This window comes from Ciconia boyciana, chromosome 11, assembly GCF_034638445.1.
Source record: "Ciconia boyciana chromosome 11, ASM3463844v1, whole genome shotgun sequence".
Taxonomy (NCBI): Eukaryota; Metazoa; Chordata; class Aves; order Ciconiiformes; family Ciconiidae; genus Ciconia; species Ciconia boyciana.
In genome coordinates, this window is record NC_132944.1 from 935,242 (window position 1) to 958,153 (window position 22,912).

At 41.4% G+C, this 22,912-nt stretch overlaps 1 protein-coding gene across 4 annotated transcripts in view; it reads right to left on the reverse strand.

The window, feature by feature from the left end:
• FGD3 (FYVE, RhoGEF and PH domain containing 3) overlaps positions 1-22,912 on the reverse strand; it is a 113,065-nt gene that overhangs the window by 53,695 nt on the left and 36,458 nt on the right. Inside the window, exon 1 of one of the 4 annotated variants that reach the window (XM_072876038.1) lies at positions 5,463-5,572. The exons of the other annotated variants lie outside the window; for them this stretch is intronic. The gene's annotated coding sequence lies outside the window, so the exon portion shown is untranslated. Of the gene's footprint in view, positions 1-5,462; positions 5,573-22,912 lie in introns of those variants that run through there. 4 annotated transcript variants of the gene reach the window in all.

Genomic DNA, 22,912 nt, shown 5'->3' on the forward strand with positions numbered 1-22,912 from the left:
GGCCTCACAATGCAGAAACTTTCACATCGATGCAGATTTTTTTTTTTTTAAATAAGCATAAAATATTAAAGTCAATTTTGCTGACAAAATAGATTCAGATGGCACAAATCTATTTACTGATCTCGGACACCCAAATACACAACCCCTGAATTCCTCAGTACAGCTGCCAGTTGTTGCTGTTAAAGCTTCATTAGCATTTCTACCATACAATCTGCTTTTCAGCAGATTTGAGACCAGCTATTAAAACATCCTTCCAGCTGAAACCAGGAATTTATAAGTACTAGGTTTTATTCAAATATAATTTCACTTATCAGGAAAATGCAGTGAAAGTAGAGTAGATTATTAGAGCAGATTACAGATTATTGCAAACACATCATCACAGAAAGAGCTTACACAGATGCTTCACATCTGGGTACCGAGAGCTCCCTGTGACAGCAACAGCAGTGCTGTGACGGGCCAGCTTGTTAGGGAAAGGACTGAGACTTCTTCCTTACTAACAGGAGCTCAGCACAGCAAGAAATTAAAATAGTGCACAAGGGAAAAGCTCTAATTCAAGAAAAGAAAAAGGGCAGCATACAGAAGACAGTGTTTCAGCAGATCTGTTTCAGCAGATATTCACCAATGACCGCGACTGGAAGGCAATCCAGCAATGTTGTATTTTCCTAAAATTTACTTCAATGATCCAATTCTCAGTGCACAAATCTCTGTACCTACAACACCTTTCCAGAGGTTGCTTAACATAGCAAGGTTAGAGGTGTTTTTGCCAAGGCTGTTTTCAGCCTCGTCTCTGGCGAGTGCTGAAGCCCCCAGGAGATGCTGGACAGCCACAGTCCCCCGCTGCGGCTCAGGGAGGAGGGCCATGGCTCCTCCTGTCCTCAGGTACTGCATCCCCAGGGTATCCTCAGCTGGGCATCCTAAGCTGAGCTCAGCTACCCCTGTGCTGACTTGGGATAAGGTACCGGTTGCCCTAAAGCATTCCCTGTTCCTCTTCAACCACTGCCACAAAAAGGGACTGTCTTGTTTACATTTTGTAAAGTTTCAAAAGGAACTAAAACCCAATTCCTTTTTCTTTCCTACTGCAATTCATCGTTGGGAAAGCAGGTCCAAGGACCTTTCTTTCTTACTGATAAAAATAAGAGCTAGTGGTTACTTACTTGCTTTCAAGCGCACGGCACCACTAGCCACCTCTTTTATGTCTAAGCTAAAAGCTCTTATGACTTGCTTATGTTACTGAAAAGTAAAGTGCTTTGATCCCTACTTTATAAATCCACATACAAGTTTTTCTATTCTACTGCATAATCCTGTCAAACAATCAAGACACAAGATCCTCCACTGGTAATTACTCAACAAATGCATCCATCGTGCCTGAAACAAGCTCTGAACTTGGCTTCGAATGCTCCAGGACTTGTGCTCAGAGGCATTTGCAGAGTAAATACTTAGCGAAGCCTTATGCTACTTCCCATTAAAAAAGACCTGATATTAAAAAAAACCAACCAAAACCCAAAAAACCATCATCCTCTAAACATACAATATTTTGTATCATCTTGTATATTGCATATAGAGGTTACTGCTGAAAATATATCACTGTTCACCTACTGCTTGCACTTAAGCCATGCGTTTATTGATGGTACATCCAAGGAGCAAGTGGGCACAAAGCAGAAACTAAAACTGATAAGTAGTTAGAAAGACAAGGAACTTGGAAAGCCAGAAGTGCCTTAAACACCAAATGTAGCGCTGGCCCTAAATCAAGAAAAATATGCATGGGTGAAACCACAGAAGTGGCTTTCATTCTTTTTTATTTAATTTAAGCCAAGATGGTTCTCTCTATTTATCTCTGATGTGGCCCCTAAGGGCTGCTTTTTTGCACACAAGACAAAAATCCACTTTCGTTACATATTTTTTCAAGTGCTATACAATGATCTGTGAAAACAAGATTTACTGGATTATTTCACATGGAATTCTCTGAAAGTAAAACCCACTGTCTGCCAAGCGTGCTCCAGGGTGCTCCTGGGAATGGAAAATGAGAGGGACAACATAAATAAGATCCAGGCGTAGCCCAGGTAGCCCTCCTGCCCCCCCCAAGATGTCCGCAGTTCTGCCAGACACTTCCAGAGGTGGGAGCGGGTGTCGGGCCCCCGCATTGCCTGCCCTCCCGCATCCACCGAACCTGCAGGACCCAATGCAGAAACCACCTCCTCTTTGCTCTCCGGTCCAGCGTTGGATTGTGCAAACCCTCCCTAGGCTGGATTAGCCGTAACTGCCATGGAAGCACTTGGGAAGTGTATGGGTATGTGCAAATTGACAAAAAATGGTTATTTGTGTCCAAACCTTATAAAAGGCTACTAGTAATAAACTGTTATTCCCAGAGAGCCTGACTGACACTGACTTCACATCTGATCCTTGGTTACCTGACAGCTCCGGGCAGAAAGTTACGGCCCGTCTGGACGTGGAGCGTGCCTGCGCCTCCCAAGCACGCACAACAGGCAGAGCTCTAAAAACCTGAGCATGCACTTCCAAACATATAAAACTCTGCCGTAAAACTCAGCTTTGCTATGCCCAGTCCTTGCGTCTCTAATGTATTTAAGCTCAAGTAGTTCATGGCTTATTCGTATTTCTACTCACATGAACAATGCTGCTTACAATTTCTCTGTTCAAAACCAATCCAAGCAGAAAGGGACAAAGATGATGCTTTCCAGAGACAATTTTTTGTATTATATTAATAAAATAATATGTATTTAAGGCTCCTCCTGATGTAAAACTTAAACAAAACTTCTGAAAATGCCAGAGATAATGTACAATTTGTATTTTCACTAAAATGGAAAAATAACTTCAGTCTTTCTGACAGAATTCAATGCCACCAGGAAACTCTTTCATGGCACAGATAAATTTCTCAAGTATCTCCCCTTATCCTCACTAAGCTGTTTGTACCCAGAAGAAAGCCTGTATTTTTGAAAAATTTCTCTTAGACACTGTCGCAAACTCGAAGGCTATGATATATTTTTCTATTAGACCAAGATAAAATATAAGGATTTTGGGTGCTCCACTGAGCATAGTAGTAAAGAGACCAGTTGAACCCAAGCGGCTGAACTTCAGGTCGCAGGCTTTTCTCCCAACACACACGCCAGATTCAGATCTTGTGCTTGGCACGTAGTCCCCAGGTAGCAGCATTCAAAAATAATCCCAGTTTAAAATTAAAAATATCCTGGAGGCCTGTGATAGACAGCAGCAAGAAACAGAAATGTTATGACAAGCTACTGGTTTGGCATATCCTACATTTGCTGATCCAATAGAAGGACTTCTCACCCAGCCCTCTTTCAGAGGAAGAGATTTTTGCAGTATTCATCTGAAATGAAGAAAGCCTAAACCTCATCAGGCTAGCCCACCTCTTGCACCCCCACACGAGGCACGGAGGGTGCGCAAGGAGTAAAAGGGATGATAAACACTGGACTAACAGAAAAACGGTCTACAGACTAGACACACTGGAAAGGCATTATAAGCAACACCCACTTCAGAAGTTTGCTTTCACCCAGAATTAATACCATTAGGGAGTTTCTCCATGCATCCAGAATGATGAGCACGACTTTAACAGCGTAACTGGAATGCCTGCTCACGGGAGGCTTGCCCAGGGGCAATTCTCAAGCCCTCTGCCATGCCCCAGCCTGGGACGCCCAGGAGAGGGGAGGCTCTCCCCAGGGCTCCCAGCTGCCCCGCGGGCGGCACAGCCCCAGCCGCAGAGCTCCCACTGCTCCTCCAGGGACCGTCCCTGCCATCTTGAGGGAAGAGAAAACGGTCTTGGCAACCAGCGGAAGGGCTTTCCTACTCCTGCCATCACTGCTATCACCCACTGCTGTTGCCCACAAGTTTAACAAGCTCTGGAAGCTTCCCGTTTCCTAATTCTTTGCTGATTTAGGCTCTCTGCAACATAAGTGGAGTCAACAGCTCCAAAAGGCAACTCAGTGTAATGTGACCCATCAGGTCCAACTCTAAACATGGGAAGACATTGTAATTCTCTAATCATTCTTCAAGCATCTAAAAGTGGAACTATTCCAGATGGAAACTGGCTGTTGCATCCAGAAATGCACCTAGTAGTGGTGCCTCCATTTCTAATGCTGTTTTGTAACACACATCATGCACATCAAATAGATTAGCAACCATAACCAACATGATTAAAATCCTGTCTGCAGGAAAATATACAAATATAAATGAACTAGAATCTATTTAATGGTAAAAGACATTTTTGCAGCTAACAGGAATCTGGACAACTAAGCATGTGCCCAGAACTGACCAGATTTAAAAGTAACAACAACAAACCCCTCAGCTGTTAACATGTAGAGCTATTTTGAAAGCTATTCCTTGCATAGCCACCTTAACAGACATCTTGGCTCTTCCCAAAGTTTGGCTACAAACTGAGCACGTGCCATGTCCCGCTAACCTCTGCTGACAGGTTTTCATTATGCCCAGGTCAAGCATCCCTGCATTTTCAGCTGAAACATCCACTTGGGCATTCCCTAACGCTGTCACTGACAGTGAAGTTCTCTCTCTCTTCATCCCTTCCTCCTTAGGAAAAGCCTTTCAAGGAGGGGAGGCTGCTTTTAAGACAGAAACCTACTGCTAGAAAGCAAAGGGCTTCAAGGGCAGAGCTAATGTATGTATCTGAATAAAATAAAACCCTGCTAAGAGGAACTCTGACACAAATTAAAAGGTGCCGATTAGGTCTTCCTTGTGTCAGCAGGAATCTGGCGAGTGGTATAATACTCCGTCCTTCATGCTCAGGCTGTGTTACAGACACAGCTGGGTAAGGACTTCTTTAAAGAAGCTACAGCACTCACTACACTGTTGGAAAACCCAGTGTCTACAGTCTTACCTGCAACACAGTACAATGAAATTTATCTCACGGTGTCAGGTCTAGTAATGGCACAAGGTTATCCTGCTTGTTACAGTCAATTACAAAGCACACACCACCATCCTCAGAGTGGTCCACGACCGACAGCTCCGGAGCCTGTGTTTTTCCTCATCTCTCCAGTTTCACATGTTGCCCTGCACCAGACCTGCTGAGCCGGAGGGAGCAAAGCCTTTCCCACCCTGCCACCAGGCACACCTTCTTTTCCTTCTTACACTGCTTCATTAGCTTCAGCATTTTCCTCAAAGCCACTTAAGAACTCACCTCGTCCTCCTGCCCATGGCCCATAGGACCCCCTAGCAGGGGTGTAAAGCAGTGTGTGCTGGGGCCGTACGCATGCCCTTCTATCAAACCCAGCTCAACAACACTGACAACAGTTATCTCACACAACATCTATTTCTCTGGCATTCCAAAATGTCAACTTCAGTAAAAAGAGTGACAGCAAAGTTTCCACCATAGGCTTTCAGAAACAAGATACAATCAAGAAAAGATTATGTTTGAAAGCAAGCGAGAATCTGGCATGGATTGCAATTCTGTATCACAAGAGATGTATATCACTTACTTGTGTTCCAGCAGAGACCTCCACATTTTTTCTTATTTGCTCAAGCTATAGGACAACCAAAAATAAGGGAGACCAGCTCCTGCTGCAGCTCTCATTTCATGGCTTAAAATGCCATGCTCACAGGAACTGACCTCCCCCATCCCACTTCCTACCACCAGTGCGGTTAGGTGACTCAAAGAATACAAACGTGGCAAACGCGAGTGGAGGAGCTTTACTAAGCAGAAGTTACAAGAGATTGCTGCGAGTCTGCAGAAAAAGACTTTGGTTTTAAGTTTCAGACGCGTCTGAAACACAATACATAGTATGTGGATGGTTTAGAAGCCTGAATCTTTCTAAAGTAGAAAAGAAGAGAAAGCTAGATCTCTTTAAAAGGCTTTCAGCTTAGACACAGTTCTATATTAACGCAAGAACGGTCAGTAACAGCAGTGACACGCCACGGAAACAAAAAAAATCCCAGTTCTCAGCACTCAAACTCTCAGACTGCTTCACAGCTCCTCTGGGAAATGAAAAGCCCAAGTGCAACCACACGTAGTCTTCCCAAAAGGGTTCAATTGGGGTGTCTAAAGAGCTTTCTGAAGGAAAAGCTGCTAAGTCTGCTATGAAACAGCCCACAGAAGTGACAATAAATGTAATTCAGCAGGCATGGGATGGAGCTGGTTAAAAGATTTCCATCAAGAGTCCTGAAAATTTTCAATGCTCCTTCTTCCCCTCCTCCTGCTCTCTCAGCAGGATCCTACCTCGGGAAATAATAAAGGAAGAAGCAAAATATAAAATTTATCTTTTTCAACTGAAACGCTTCATTTTAGGGCAAGTGCCGACCCTGGGGAGCGGCAGAAGGGCTGCTAGTTTGTGTCCTTACAAGAAAAACACAAAGCCTGCAAACCACACCAAACGGTTTAGTGTGAGGAGGGCTGCAAGAAATTTGGTAAATTCAGTTTAACACACTTACAACAGCACAGAAATATATCCAGAAAAAAAGAGGATTTTTTCACAGAAAGAATCAAATAGCTAAAATAAACAAATTTGTGCATATAAAGCACAAGAAGGACCAGTAGCTTCCCCAGACCTGTACTGCTAGGATTTGGGATTTGATGTACTTTTGTCCTATTCTGACTCCTTTTAAATGCCTTAGGTGAGGACGCTTCCTTTAACAGACATTTGTGTAGTGTCCTGAGGGTCGCTACTGAATATCACTGTCATAGTATTTTCCATAAACTTGCATGAAGATTTCCCACCTTTAACCCCATCAGAATATTTTAAAGCGAATTCCTGCACACTAACCCCAATAATTCAAGGCGATGCTTTACCGGCACGGGTACACACATTACGCCTCCATCATCTGAATCACAACCGACACATTCTTGAGAAACCAGTTTTCAGTTCTGACTTTTTCTGCTCTTCTCGAAACCTGTCCCAAAGGCCCGTCGCTCTGTTGAGTATCGCTCCTAGCAGTGAGCTCCCCAAGTACAGCCGTACCGCATGCTCATGCTGGAGAGCTGCAAATGGAGGTAGCTACACAGCTTTCATTGAAATTAAGGGTATTTGTCTGACTGCTGACTATTTCCCTACTGTCTTTAGAGGGGGCTGAGATTTCACTGTTGATTTATAACTCTTTCTAGAGCTTCTCTGTTTTTACAAGCTCATTTCAGTGCAATCTCCGTGTCTCTCATTACAATCTTGTTTTTATTGCCCCATCCAGAACAGCATCTAATCCAGGTGCCTGTGCAATGCCACTCGAACCCTCCTCTGCCTCTGGGACATTTCACATGCAGCCAGGGATTACTCCACAACTGCTTTAAAGAAATCATCACAGAATTTCAATGATTCTTTTAATCTGATTTAATTTCATTTAAAGAATCAGCTTTTCAACAGACCTACATCAGACCTCCCCTCACAACGCGAAAGCAGGCTTCTTGTCCCACTCAATGCTGCCCGTACAGGGTACAGGGCACAGTCCTCATTTTCTGTCCTGCATGTCAATTAAAAAAACCTCACACCCCAGACCCACATTTGTCCAGGAAGAAACACTGCTGGTATTGTTAGTTTAACACAGAAGGCAGGACTGCAGGTGTCAGCACGGGCTCTCTTACCTCCCAGGATTGCTGGGTGCAGCTTGGTCTCTAGGGCTTCTCCCTTAGACGTGGTTAGCTGGCAAACCGCTATTAAAAATTGGCTATAGAAGTGATTCTTAAGTGTTTGCTCTACATTTAGATGTATGTATATAATTTTTATATATTTATGTAATGTACAACAGTCAGAAGAAGATCTCTGAGCGATAGAAATGAGGAGCTTCACATGTAATTCTGTAGTACAGCACCACTCAACATAGGTGTGTAAACCAAACTCCTGCTGAGATCTTTATACTTATTACGTGACAAGGTAAAGGAAAGGCAGAAACACAAGCACTTCTTAGAAATCCTGCTGCTAGAAAGTCATTACACACAACCCCACACTGGGCAAGGGAAAAAACCAAGCAGGCACTCCTAGTTTTAGGCTTTTTATGTTGCCCCGAATACAACTGGCCACCACACCATCCACAGGCGACACAAAGCAAGGACTCTTTAAAAGACCGTTCAGGTATTCCACATTCCCACCAAAGTGGGAATGACAATATCTGCCGAGATGTAATACAGGATCAACTCAACTTGCCACCAACAGAGAAAATTTAAACTACTTTCCAGGATAAAAAGGCAGAATCTAGCATTAACTGTATGGAAGGTCCTTTTTCCCTAGCAAAAAAGTGGTATTTATTATTTTATTACTATTTTCTAGCAGGCTGCCAAGCCAATTCTTGCCAAAAATGAGGCAAAGGGAAAAAACCAGCAGCTGAAAGGGAGCAAGGACTAGCTCCTGACCCTGGCATTCCAAGGGGGCTGCAGGAGTGGAAGCAGTGACCAGAAAAACGATACTGAGAACAGTCTTAAACAGAATAAAAATACGCTCAGTTAAAAGGAAAATAAGAAAGAAAGCAAAGTAAAGCACCACAGAATACGTTCCCCTTCAGGATTAACAATAGGCATATTAAAGCCCCGAAACAAAAACATTTTCTTTTCCCATACGAAACAGGATGTGGTATCGTAGTCAGCAATTGCTTACCTTTGCCTCCTGAGGTTATCAGTGACATGAAAAAAAAGGCTTTTGTCTTTTTAAACCAAACAGAGCCCTCTGTTAACCCGCATAGACACTGAGGACATGGCTGGCCACACTGCACAGCCCCGACCTCCTCTTCAGCCACAAGAGTCAGCCCCAAACGTCAGGGTCGTACCGAAACCTCTCCGCAGCAAGGCACCCGACTCTTCCAGGCTCACACCCTGGGGACACCTCCCAGCCTCACCCCATCTCATTCAGAGGACAAGGGGTCGCGGGGAAGCAGCTCCTAGCCATGCACCACCGTTATCCGAGCACTGGATGGATGCAAGTCCCAAGAGTGGAAAACTCCACGTGTAATTATTTCCTGGCTAATAAACTTGTAAGTGAATTTAATTTCAACTCTGCTGGAGTTTAGGTGGGAGCTGATGGATTTTTTTGGGTTTTGGGGCTTTTTTAAAGTAGTCATGTGTATTCTCTCTTGTGGCTTAATTCAAATATTTTAATTTCTAGCTCCGATTTCTGTTCCTGCATCCGTAATGCTGCTATCTGAGCTACGATAACAAACTACACAGACAATGACCTGACCAATGCCAATGTTAAAACGTGTGCTTCCCCGCGTTAGCTAAGTGGCAACTCTCAAGCTCTTTCTTGATATTTTGTGACAAACCTGTACCAAAGTAATTATTTCTTATTTTGCTTGTATTTTGTACCGCTCCAGAGAATATCAGTCTGCCCTTAGCTTTCATCTCCCCAGCTGTCTCCGACAAAGGCGGCTGCCAGTAACCTTCTCAGTGCAATAGCGTTTCTATCACATCTCAGAACCTGGACACATCTTACCAGGTCTGGTCCCAAACTTTGACAATATAATTTCAGCCTCAAGTGACATTCATGCAAGGGATGCAGGAAATAGATTTTCAATTTAAAAAAAACATGTTTAACGTCTCACTCTAGTGTTGGAGACTATTCACAGGTAAATCAATTCCTGAATTTAGCTATAGTTTTCCCAAAATTTACACTCAGCCTGCTTTTCCTAAAGGCATAGAGAGAGTAAACACTGGGGGATACTGAACATCAAATCTCCACAACTGGAAGGCACACTTATGAACTTTTATGATTTAACAAAGTAAACTGGACAGGCTATGAAAACATCATTCTTCTGAAGGAAGCATTTAGCTGACTTTCCTCCCCAAATGGCATAATTGAATTACTCTAGGCTAAAATAATAAGCACAGTAACTTTCTGTGACACCAAGATCAAAGGCAGAAGGAAAAAACCCCTGAGACTCTTCCATCTAATAAGGAAAGCAGCTTAAATGATGTATAAAGACTGAGGCATAAAGAGTGACAAAGTAAAGGAGAAGCAGCCTGGGGCAGATGCCAGCCAGCGTGACATCGCAGGTGACAAAAGCCCTGCCAGGAGCACTGCTCGCAGCACACATCAGGAGATGCGGCCATCAAGCGAGGCTGCCGTGGAACGCTGTGGAACGCTGTTCCTCTACAACAGAAAGGTAGGCAAGAAGAGAAGAGCAGCCAGACTCATCTCTTTGGTGCATACAAGCCTTGTCTTATTTTTGCATTCTGAAGTGCAAAGCAACTTGTTTAACTTCAGCACTGGATTTCAGACTTAATTCCTGCAGCAGGCAACGTCCAGATATCAAAAGTCCAGCTTAAGTTGTTGGAGGTGCCTAATTTAGAAGAGGGAGGGATAACTGGATTTTCATTCATATATTTCATTACAATTATAATGAAACCCAGAATTCATTAATTCAGAAAACCTTATTTTGCTTTGTTTTTCTCTTTTGCAAAAAGATTCATTGAAGATGGAAGATAACACTCCTCTTGTCCTAATTTATTCCTGATTTCTTATTACAAAAAAATTTAGTGGTACTATATAGTACTGGGCAGATAATATACCTGGAGCAAAAAAATTAAGGTAAGCACTTGACACAGACTAGAACACTCTATAAAGAAATCTTATTGATAGAAAAGCATTTCTCACCATAATTTTACCATCATACTTCTCGTTCTAGCAAGGTGACAAGAAGAAGGGGCTCTGACTGACAGGTTGAGTCCCACATACCACCACCGCAGGGTCCTGCAGCAGAGCAGCAGTGTTTCAACCTACCTTTCCCTCCCTCTTCCTCTTCACACTTCAAACTGGCTTCTCATCCCATCTTTTCTGGTTATTAACTCAGTTTAGCTGCGGTCTCCAGATTTAGCCTGCATGTTTCTTGCACTACACGAGGATGCTTACCCAGGGACCACCCTTGGTCCCCCAGAAGGAAACATGCCATACAACACTGTCTTTGATTCCTATATACAGTGTCCTCAGATATCATCTGAAAGGCCGTCAAGGGCGAAGTGCAGTATGTAGCAACTATAAATGCATTTTCACCACGGATTTCCTAAGTCAAAGCTATCATGTTGTCTATCTGACAACATCAGAGCCCCCACCTACGCCAGATGACTGTAACACAGCCTCTCCTCTGGGAAGATGCACACGCTGGATCCCTGATGAAGGCATGCAGGCAGAACCGTTATTCAGCGTTCCTGAGACTTTCCTCTTAGATGAGCACAGACCTTCCTTTTTTTTCTTCTTTCCTTTTTTTTTTTTCTTTTTCCCTTGACAGGTAACAGGTTTTTCATTATGATGAAAGAGTCCTGGTTTATAATTACACTGATTATGCAAATCAAAGAACATATTTCAAACTAATAACACTCCTGGGACTTCACATCTGTACCACTTTAACACAGGAATCACAACACCAGCGCAATCCACTACTGTAAAAACCTGAAGAGATTTTATACCAGTTAGACACAAACAAATTATGCCAGCCAAAGCCATTTCAATTTGTTCCTTTCAGATTACCTGCATCTGGGTGATTTAGTGTCTTGGGGATTCTCTCCCAAGAACAAAGAGGAAGACGGCAGATCTGCGATTCCCAGAATTGTTTATATGGTGGGAAGGGGGGGGGGGGGGAGCATTACACTGCCCACCTTCCATTGATTTAAAAGACTATTCTACACAAAGGCTAGAAACAGCCAGATGCTAGTCCCTATAAGCAAGATTCCAGCCTTCATTTAAAACTGTCAGGAAAAAAGGCTTCATGTGCTTCATTTCTCCTTTTACTAGAAGCTTATTAAATTTTTTTGCTAATGACAAAAGCACCATGCAAGACACTCTCACACTGCTCAGTTGATGTGCTTGTGAATCTTCTTAATGGCACACATCACAATGAGTAAACTCTCATATAACCAATAAGGAGAGTGAAAATTATCCTTCGCTTAAGATTTAATGACAATATAATGCATCTCCAACAGTGTCCCAACCAACTGGCTTTCTTTTTAAATCTTGAATTGTTTTATTAGTTTTAGTAAACCAGTAATTAGCCTCTACTCATTTAAAAGTCTATTTAGGTACTAAACAAAAATAGGTAAAACTGAGCTCAGATTTTTTGCTATGGAACTGAGCTTTGCAGGGGAGGACTAGCGTTTCTGTGTTACCACGATGTGCTGTCACTCCATACTGCAGAAGTTAAGAAAATTTAACTTCACTATTGAAAAGCATAATGAGTATTTTTACACTGATACACTACTTTGGTAGCAGAGCTGCACATTGCAAAATACAGAACAATTTCAGAGGAGTGTATTTCTAGTAGTTCACAATAACCATTAAAGGAGAACATATTTCAGCGCTTAGTGCTGCTTGGCAACTCCCTACTTGAAGTTTACTGCCTTTGCAGAAAATGACCAAGCCGCAGCGCCTTAGAGGTTGGAAGGGGCTTCTGGAGATTGTCCAGTCCAACCCCTCTGCTCAAAGCAGGGTCACACAGAGCAGGTTGCTCAGGACCTGGTTTGACTGTCTCCAAGGATGGACACACATATAATGGTATGACATCTATAATAATAAAATAACCTTTTTTTCCCTATTTAATACAAATGTAATGAAAGAACAATGTAAATCGTTCTTTCTCAATAAAGCAGCACTTTATTGAGAAAAGGAGTCAGAAGAAAACAATTTATTTCTGTCTGATGAGGTTGAACATGGGCAGGAACTGGAGAGGAGCAAACACGTCACTGTGGTACTCTCTGCTGCATGTTGGAAGATTGAGCACCACACGGGCCCACAACAGTAACTGCAGTTTAGAGAAGCCTTTAAAAGCCTGTACAGCACTGAGACGCTAAAAGCAAAAGCATCCTTAGTTCTGTGCTGCTTCCTAATGCCTGTACTTCAAACAAAGCAATCCCACATGGCTACTGCAAAGCCAGTGCAGCGGAAGCCTCAGAGAGGTCCAGCCACCAAGTGCCTAGATACCACTTTTTGGAGACTTTGGGCAGCCTACAATAATGACCAAAGGCCCATGCTACACTGCCCTGGTTTCTCAGCTAACTAGAAAACACAATCCTTACCACCACCTACGCAGCCTCAGGCTCTGCACGCTGCTTCCACCAGAGAGACTCGTGCAGCAGATACAAGTCCACCACGTTATTCCACAGGTGCTTTACACTGCGTGCTCCTGATGTCAAACTCCACGTTGCTTCCGACTCCAAGGGGATACGCAAGCATTTTCTGCACTTTCCAGATGGAGGAACAGAGAGCAAAGCATTATTTCCCTTGCACTAACATCTTCTTAGCCTAGATCAATGCTTCTTTACTCTGTGATCCACAGTCTCTAAGGACTAAAGGAAGAGCAAGAAAAAGAACCTGGAAAGGTTAAAGGTGTTCCACAGAAACAACGCACGGATAAATAAATTGGAAGAGACTGAAAAACCACTGAACCAGCTCCAGTATTTTGGACTCCAGAGTGGACACAGGATAGTATAAAGCATCCTTTGTATTTATTTCAGCCTGGCAAGCTCCAAAGAAAGTAACACCAGCTCAAAGGCCTGTAACGCAGACTACACAAAAAAGCTGCAGTAAAAAGAACTGTTATTAGTTTTCCCCACAAAACTCCAGTTAAATTATTGTATCTGTAGCAACCATTTAATCTCTCCTGTTATCTATAATTGTACTTTCATCAAATCAGTAACTACAAGATGTGAAAACAAGGAAATTTTGTAAGCACCTGGTGATTATTTGGGACAACAGTTATAAGTCACAAACAATAAAATCCTTGTGACTGACTGTTGAATCTTCATTCTAAAGACAAAACATATCATACTTCATCTCAAAATTGGATTACAACTCTACCAGTAATGGTTTTAAAGAAATTTTGAAGAAATCTGAAGCTCAATATGAACATAAACACGTAACAATTTCAGAATAGATCGTTAACCCAAAATACGTATTCAAATTAATACCTTGAAAACAGTATACCTTTGTCTTGTTTAGGTGATAGCTTTCAATCCTGAAATAAACTAAGAAAGGGATTGGTCTATCATTACATGAAATGTAACTAGCAACTAGCATTTTCAAATATAAATGTATAGCTAATAAGGATAATTATAAACCATGTTACTTGCACAGGACATATCTGAATATTTGTGTTTAAAATTCTATTGCATAAAATGGCATTTACTGTATGGCAGTCACTGTTTCAATAATTACTGGTTTTCATGAAATTTCTGCATCATTATTCCATACTGTCCTTTTATTGATGGAGAATACTCAATGCATACAATGTATGCTCGCTGGCAAAGCTGCATTATTAAGGGAAAAGGATGCCTGGAAATAGTGGAGGGATCTAAGAACAAAAGTGACTACAGAAATTTAGAAGCTATTAAGACAAATGCAAAGAATTTTCATAGTAGAAGAAAAACTAAAAAAAAAAGAGCATTACGAGATTATCTCAGATAATGAATGACTCTTGTAATGAATTTATAATTCTGAGCTCTTACAGTCATTGACAGTGGAAGTGTAATTTATTTATATCATCACAGTTTTATCAGTTCCTTAGAATGGGTTATGGATAAATGATTTTTGGCTTGGTTTGTGTTTTTTCAGATATATTATCATATATTGGCTTCAGCTAGCCTTAACTGCTGCAAACATCACATCACAAGGACATGAATGAGACACCTTTTAGAGCAGTATCTTCACACCTAAAGTGAGCATGTGAGTTAGCATCAATCAACAAACAATAAAATAGTAATACTAGTACATCTCCAAATTCCCTAGTACACTTTCTGCTTCCTTGGCAGCACACTGCTCAGCGTCAGCAAACACTGCAAGCCCCCCAAAGCCCTTCCAAAAAAAAAAAAAAAAAAGACAAAGCATATGCCTACACGAATTGCAATAAAGTCTGATTATGCCCTTATGCTTGCTCCAGCCCACATTGCTCCACTTCGCAAGTGATTGACATGCACTCGCCGCACAGTCGCTTACCCACCACTGACCCGTGGCACTAGAGGTCTGCTTTTGCATATGATGAGCAACCTCCCCCCAAAATACACGATGACTGTCACCAAACAAAGTTAGTGCTCAGAAGGCGCCTTAAGCCATGTTATCCTGCTCATAAATAAACTGGGGCTAATTAGGAGATGCTCAGGGCTTAGGCTTCACCCCCCCATATGCAAATCTGGCATTCATAAACATATGCAAAGTCTGCGTTAGCCATGTCTTCCCACCTCCCTTGTTAGGGAGTGACAGCTCTCTGGAGAAACTCAAAGAGGAAGACTGCAGCCACAGCCGATTTCTAGGGTTAAGCCAAGGCACTGCTAGCGTACGCAGCCCAGCTTTGTTACTCACTCAGGCAGGGCCATCGCGACGCTGTGCTGCTCAGGAACAAACTCCAGAGTGACCAGCCGTGATCTCTAGGTTCCCTTAGGTGAAGCTGTGCTCTCAAAATGGAAAAACTCTGGCCAGGTTTTATTATGGACTGTGGCAGAGGAAAAACTGTCACCATCAAGCAAAATAATTGCTTAGAGGTGGTTTTTAATTTAAAAGCTCATTTGCACTAATGATCAGGAAGAATGCTATATTTTGTTCACTGCAAGATGCATGGTTGCTGACAAAACAACCAGAATAAGACTAGAGACAAATGGAAAAAATTCTAGTTAATCTCTCTGATTTTTCTGGTCACAGATCAGAGCGGATTTCTTCTTTCTCACCATGGCGCAACTTCTCCGCCTGGCTAGGTACAGGAATGCAACTTCTACAGCCTTATTTTCCTAACCAGGTACCTAGGAAAACCATTCTTTGACTGAACAGAAACTTCTTCCTCCCCACAAAGCAGCCAGTTTTGGATTCTCAGATGCACAAAAAGGCAACGTGCCTTGCAACAGGTTTATGTTAAGAGAAAGGCATAGAGTGCAATATGTACAGCAGAGAAATACTACATTGATCTTCCATCTCCTGAAACAAGGAGATGCATTTGATAAAAGAAAAGCATGACTGGCTTAAGTGCAACAAGCATTAAGTGTGTTAATCGTTGGTTCTTTTTGCATTGACAAGTTTAATTTAGTGGATACGCAATACAGGTTTTAGTAGTCTTAGAATTCTGTACGTGTCATCTAAAAACATTAAATAATATTTGAATACCAGAGTGCATAGCATACACAAAGTATGTGCAGTTTTCAAAATAAGTGACCCAACCAGAGTGTTCCCCAAATATTTCAGGTCACTGATCTCATTCGATGATGGAATTACAATGGTTAGATTACAGTTAAATAAAATAATTCATTCTAGCCATGAAAATTATATAAACTTTTTCATATCAACTCAAATTAAATTTATCACACATTCTAAACTGTATTATATACTGGCGTTCCTCATTCTTCTATACAGTAAGATATATTTTATTTCAAAACATTTTCAGAATTACAAATAGAAAAGCAGGGGTCATAACAATACATTAGTTTCTTTGAACGTAGAACTTAGATCGTAATTACATCTAAAAGCATAAAATTCCAATCTACTCAGCAATCTGTTGGAAATACAGACAATAATGTTAAATTAAAATTACTGGGCTTTGGCACTTGAAAAAACAGATAGTTTTTAAACATTAAAAAAATCACCTGAAAGGCAGATTGCAGGATTCATAATGACTGCATATGAAGTGGCAAAGGCTGCCAAATCAGGCAGTTTTGGTGTTCAAAGAGGATGCAAACAGTCTATTAAGTCACCACCATCTGGACATCAGGGACCGGGAATGGTGGGGCAGGAGTCTCTGTTCTCCCCAGGGAACACACCACATTGCAAGACCATCATTACCATTATTATTTACACCACACCATAGATGTTCAATGACATTTTACAGACAGATAAAAGACTAGAAAGCCCTGCCCTTGGGAATCAAAATCTACGAGGACAGAGCAAAGCCATATGAGCAGAACTTGCATAAGCCTTTTTGAGCAAGCCCAAACACACCATGTACACATTGCAACCCATCCCTTCGGCACACTTGCTGCAGCAAGCACAGAGGACAGAGTCAGGACTCTTATTCCTACCTTGTTTGACTCATTGTGCAACACTTAAAGAGCTTGGGCTGTGCTGGGGAGGGAAGAACGGATCCACAGAGAAAGCACTCGGCCATGTGGTCCTCCCTGTGATCTGGGGTCAGTAGTAATGGCAGGGAGAATTTGCAGTGAAGAGGTCTAGAAATTTATTCTAGCTTGAATTGAAGGTCAATGTTTTCCCCCATGTCTAATTTTTCCTTGTTTGAGGAAGGAAGGAGACCACAAAGTTGGGAACTCTCTGGAATAAGAAGATGAAGCATTGGAAACACTCAGACACTACAATGACAGCCACAGTGTCAAACAGTAATAACTGTGAGTTATAACAGGGTATCAAATGGAGGAGAGGGAAGGTCAACCTGTGACTAACAGAAGGGCACAAGTAGGTAAGAACCAGCAACAACATGAAACACTCTGTTCCTGTTTAACCTTCCTTGATGGCCTTTATTTTCCCTTGCAAGATGACTGTAGAAATTAGTATTTTAATTTGCTTATATTGCTTTAATTTGCTTATTTGCATATCCATCGTAAGATAGATATAAGCAATAAGTGCTCCAGAAGTCGGCAAGCAATGGTAAGAAATGCCTGTAAGCATTTAACACCAAGAAAAACAACTGCCTGCCTTCCCCCTCTGATGCCGACTCCAGGCAGGAAGGACGCAGCACCAACATAGCTCCGATTAACTCGGCACCCCATTACTGCAGCTTAGCAAATCACTGCCTCCTCAGAAGACCTGCCATCATCGCCTGTCTGATCATAGACAACAAGAAACCTCAAACTGACACATTTTATCTCAAAATTGGGGCAGGCTAAGAGCTCCCACGTTAACCACTGAGGACCTGAGCTGACAGATGGTAACTTACTGTTCTGCCGTAATTTGATCGCAAACAGTTGCATTCCTGGATTCTTAAAAGGTTGAAATTCTTATTTTGGTTTAGTGCGTTCCTTAATTTAGGACAAATGAAAAAGAACAGAAAAGAAAAAAAAAACCCAAACCCCAAGCCCCCCAAACTTCAATAGGAGCGTATCGAAGGCCAGTTCAATTAAATTAACATTTTCAGGCTACCTGAGAACAGATCCAACATCTAAGAGCACAAAAGGATCCTGTATCTCGCACTGCAGAAGCCGCATTTAATCCTCTTTTCTCACTTGATTCAAGAGGTTAAAATGGGGGGGGAGGTGGGTGGAAATCATTCCTGGAGATTTTTCAAATGTTCTGTTTTCCAATAAAAATAAGAATTTCTTTTGAGAACTTAATAGAGGGAAGTCTCATTAAGCAAAAATAAAACTCCCACTAGCAGCACTCATCCACAACCAAAAGAGAATCAACACTTCGCTATTTCTAAATCCACTTTACTTTGTAGGTACTTGGATAAGGGAGCAGATCAGATTAAGCAAGACAACATGGGTAGCAAGGTGGTTTGGTAGAAAGGTAATCCTAAATCATTCAGGCCCTAATCTTTGGCTATTAAACATAAAGGGTAACAGTAAAATTGGTTTAAAGATCTTGCATGTGTCCCACAACCATTCACATGCATTTCCTAGATGAACAAACTTTTGAAGTTGTTATTATGTTAGAAAATGTGTCTCAAGCAAGAATGCATTCACTAGCTACGAAGCAGCACAACGTTGCATTTATAAGGTCAAGAATGTATTTTATATGTGCATTCACCTCCTTGCTCACAATCAGAATAAATCTGTGTGCTGGATTCATTGCTATTGTTACCGTAGCTTACTGTATGTGCACACATATATATACAGAACCATCCCCCAAATCTGACATAAATCAATTCCCAAACTTGTTCCAACACGCAGTTTAGGCACAGTTGTGAGCACCCATTCCCCACCTTGCCAGCACTACTTGTATAGCACAAAACCATGAACAGAAATACTGAAATCAATGACACTTTTGAGAAGGACTGCAAGATTCAGGCCAAGTTTTAATTAGCTTGTTTTTGTTTGTTTATTTTTACAGGGGCACATGACGAGTTTTTCTTTTGTCTTTTAACATCAAGGAAGAAATAGGCTAGTATTCATATTCACTACAGGTAATTATCTCAAAAAGCTAAGCTCATCTTTCTGCACAGTGCTTTCAAAGGTAGACAGACAAATTATAGCAGATAGTATCAGTACCATTCACAATTCCGTATTTTGCAGAAGCTATTTATTCTTCGCTTTGTCCTTAACAATGCTTTAAACCAATTGCTGATTTGTCTGGATAATTAACATCCAAAATCCAATTCTTCACAGATGAACTGGAGCGAGTTTGAGTATCAGAGAATGCAGCTATTCATCAGCAGACAGTCCTCACGCGTGGACAATGGCTTAAATTTTACTGCACATTGAAGACGATGTAATTACCAAGCTTGAAAGGAATGTAATCTATACCACCAAAGAAAGTATTAATAATGGTATGATCAGTGAATGGTAAACAAGAAAGCAATATATTTTATCATTGCATGAAACAACAGTACTGATTTGCAAAACCCAATTGCCTACATTACGCATAGCCGTATTGAGAAACAGTAAGTACTTAGGTGGAAAACTCATTACGAAGGGAGCTGGATCATCCAGGGCTTAATGAAAATATATGAAATCTGGTATCCTTAGGTGGCTCTCTTTAGTCCATTCACTCATATCAGTCTATTTCTCATTATTATTTACAAGTAAACCTGTGGCAAAAGTATTTTTAACTCATCTCTCCAAAAGATATATCTGAATTCTTCCTCTGTTTTGACTTCCCTCATCAAAATTTTAACCCATAAACTTGGCAGATCTGGCAGCACGGAACCCGTTTTGGGCTAACACAATCATGCAATTTGCAGCCAGTAGCCCTGTAATAACTACTAGCTAGCCCTGCTGGTGGAAAAAAAATTTCAGCGACTGCAGGTCCTGTCCAAGATACTCTTTTTGCTGAGGCAAACTTCCTCTACATTAAAGAGAATCGATGGTCATACCTGCTGCATTTCACATATTAAATACGCTTCTATTCTTTCCCCTAATTATGATTTACAGTATTATTGGGAGCTACTTTACATGTAGCAATGGATCTGTCCATACCTATCAGAGGAATTATTCTCCCACCAGTAAATTTAATGTCTTCTTTTTGCTTCACTGCTGAAGCCATTAACACCATGTTGGTAAGTCGGTGACATGTTAAACTTGCGTTCTTGGTCCTCACTTTCCTTTTCTCTGCTTTCCTCAGCTGAGCTCCACAGACACCATATGGGCACACGCCGTAGATCATGGGAGCGGGGGTAGGAGGGCAGCTGCCATCGCTTTCGGCAGGATGACTCTTAGTTTGCACAGCACAACTATCTTTTTGTCCATCTGACTGGTGAGTTTTGATCCATAAACACAATACAAATTATGCAAGGATGGAACCATTACCCACTTTAAATGGAGGCTCTCAATCAGTTACTCTGAAGAATTCCTTAAAACATCGAGCAACACCATAGAGACAACATGATGTAGTAAAAAAAAATTTTTTTAAATTAAGCTGAAGTCAACAAAGAGAGCATGTTATACTGTTTTTCCTCTATTTGCTCCATTCTGTAACTGAGCCAACAGGTAAACCAATGTTGGACACCACTGTTTTGAGCAGAAAATGTGCCTGTAGAAAGCTCCCGATAGACACAGCTTCATTTTCTTAAATGTTTTTCTTCTGACCTTTTTCAGTTATTTTTTTTCTTTAAGGTCAAGACAACTTTCTCCCCACCACTTACCTGCTAGCACTCTGACCCAAACCACCCAGCATACCACATGGCTGCCTGACCCCCCAGACTTCATCCGTTCTCTCTGGGCATGCTTCAAACTGGCAGCAAATGCGTAGCCTGAAAGACTTGCGTGGCCCCCCAGATTTAATTAAGTGGCTTAGAAATAAACCCATTTCACGTTAATTTAATAAACAGATTCACATACTATTTGAGAGAGCTCTTTAGTTGGTTTCCAAGTACATAGGAAAGAAGAAAAAAAACTCAGGATTTTCCCTACTTTGAGGTCTTCTCTCACCCTACCTCAACATAAAAATGAACATTCGTCCAAGTTGCTGTACTTCAGGCACACAACATGGGACAAGCACAGGAATAAATTAGTATGTATCAGTTAGATAATTTAGCTGTCAGCCGAGTACTTCAGGGTGCCAGATTGTCAGATTCTATTTCTACTTTTTAAAAATAGTAATAGAAAAAAAGTTAATAAAATACTGCCATCAGATTACCCTGCTCAGAACAGGCACAAGAGACTGCTGCTCAGAAGATGCATATGGTATAAATGACTTATTTTCATGTAAAAGACAGAACAATCTTTCAAATCAAGGTTACAGATATTCTCTCAAAGCTCTTTGTTTTGAGAACACTAGATACAGCTACATTTGAATTTTGTGAACATTTTGTCTCTCTCAATTGCAAAGACGCCACCATTTCATCTAACCAGCAATGCCTCTGCCTTGATCTACCCATGCTAACAATCACTGCCAAACAAAATTATTATGAAAGTAGGAAGACATGAAAGTTAGTGTATACAGCAAAGTATATGCTATCTCTTTTTCCCTTAAAGTTTAAAAAAGCATGTAATTCCATTTCCCTGGTAATAAAAGAAACCAGGAGAAAACACCATATTAATGGGAAAGTTTGCCTGTCTTTCCTTGACATTTTAGTTACCTTTCTAATCATGAGTGCGGGGGGTATAGGGGCTACTCACGGTTTACACCTATACTAAAGTTGTTCTTCATTTCCTATGAACATTGATAATAGTGTAGTTTGAGCAATTCTCAACAATGCCAAGCAAAAACCCAATCCATTCCAAAATACAGATAATCCTCTTCTGAAGCAGACAAGAAACTAATCAGAAACACCAAGTCCAGTAATAAGAACAAAAAATTCATTACCGAGAGTTATTTTCACTGAATGACAATTTACAAATTCTAGCACCATGACCAAAGGCATGAAATAAACCTATTTCCAAAACCGAACTTTACCCTTTCAGAAACATGGCCACTTTTTTGCTACAGCAGCGTTTCGGTGTCCGTTACTCATTCCCACCCTAGTATGTAAATACAGGCACTAACCATAAAAGAAAAGAAGTCCTATTAACGTAGCATTTTCAGTAAGCTTTATTCAGTGGATTCTTCTCCAAACCGCTGACACCCAGCCCTTCTCACAACACTATTAAAAATTCTGGACTAATCTGACTTCTTTTCTTTTCCAGCCATATTAGCATGGCTGTGCTTGGACGAAAGTCTCCCTGAGAAGAACTGTTTCATACAGGCACAGTTGCAGGCAAGCATGGTCAGACCGAGCTTCTAGGGTACATCTGGCGCAGACCAGAGAGAGGACACAACAGACCAGACCTGACTATTGCAGACCTTACCCAGGATGCTAAATTAAAGGTTTTCAAGCCTGAATGTGGACATGGCCAGATGCATAAGTAATCCCAGTGATTTCAGGGGGACTGCTCACAGGACTACAATTGCAACACATACCATGCAAATGCTCACCTACAGTTTTCAAAGCCGGGACTTACCTATATGGTTGACAAGTGGTCTATGGGTCAGAACCCTGCAGAAAGTCAGTAAGACATTGAATTTTGTAAGCATTGCCTCAAAAAAGAAGATAAATTGCCTGTATTCAATCTTTGAAACGTCTACTATTACTAGGAAGTCAACTCCAACTGGGCCATAGGACATGAAGCAAGACACAAGTAATGGTTCCAGAACGCCCATTTAGAGACCCACTGCACACCTCACCTCTTGCAAAGACACAGAAATGCAACTAAGAACACAAACACAATAGAAAGTACAATTAGAAACTCAAAATCTAGTGTTAATACTAGATAGAAGATATTCTCCAGTCTTCTACTACCAACATAAAAACCACCAGCTGCCAGTAACGTTCAGTTTTTCTCCAATCAGTCCTCCATGACCTAAATATTCACTGATCAGTACTGCTGCACATTTAACTCTTTAAG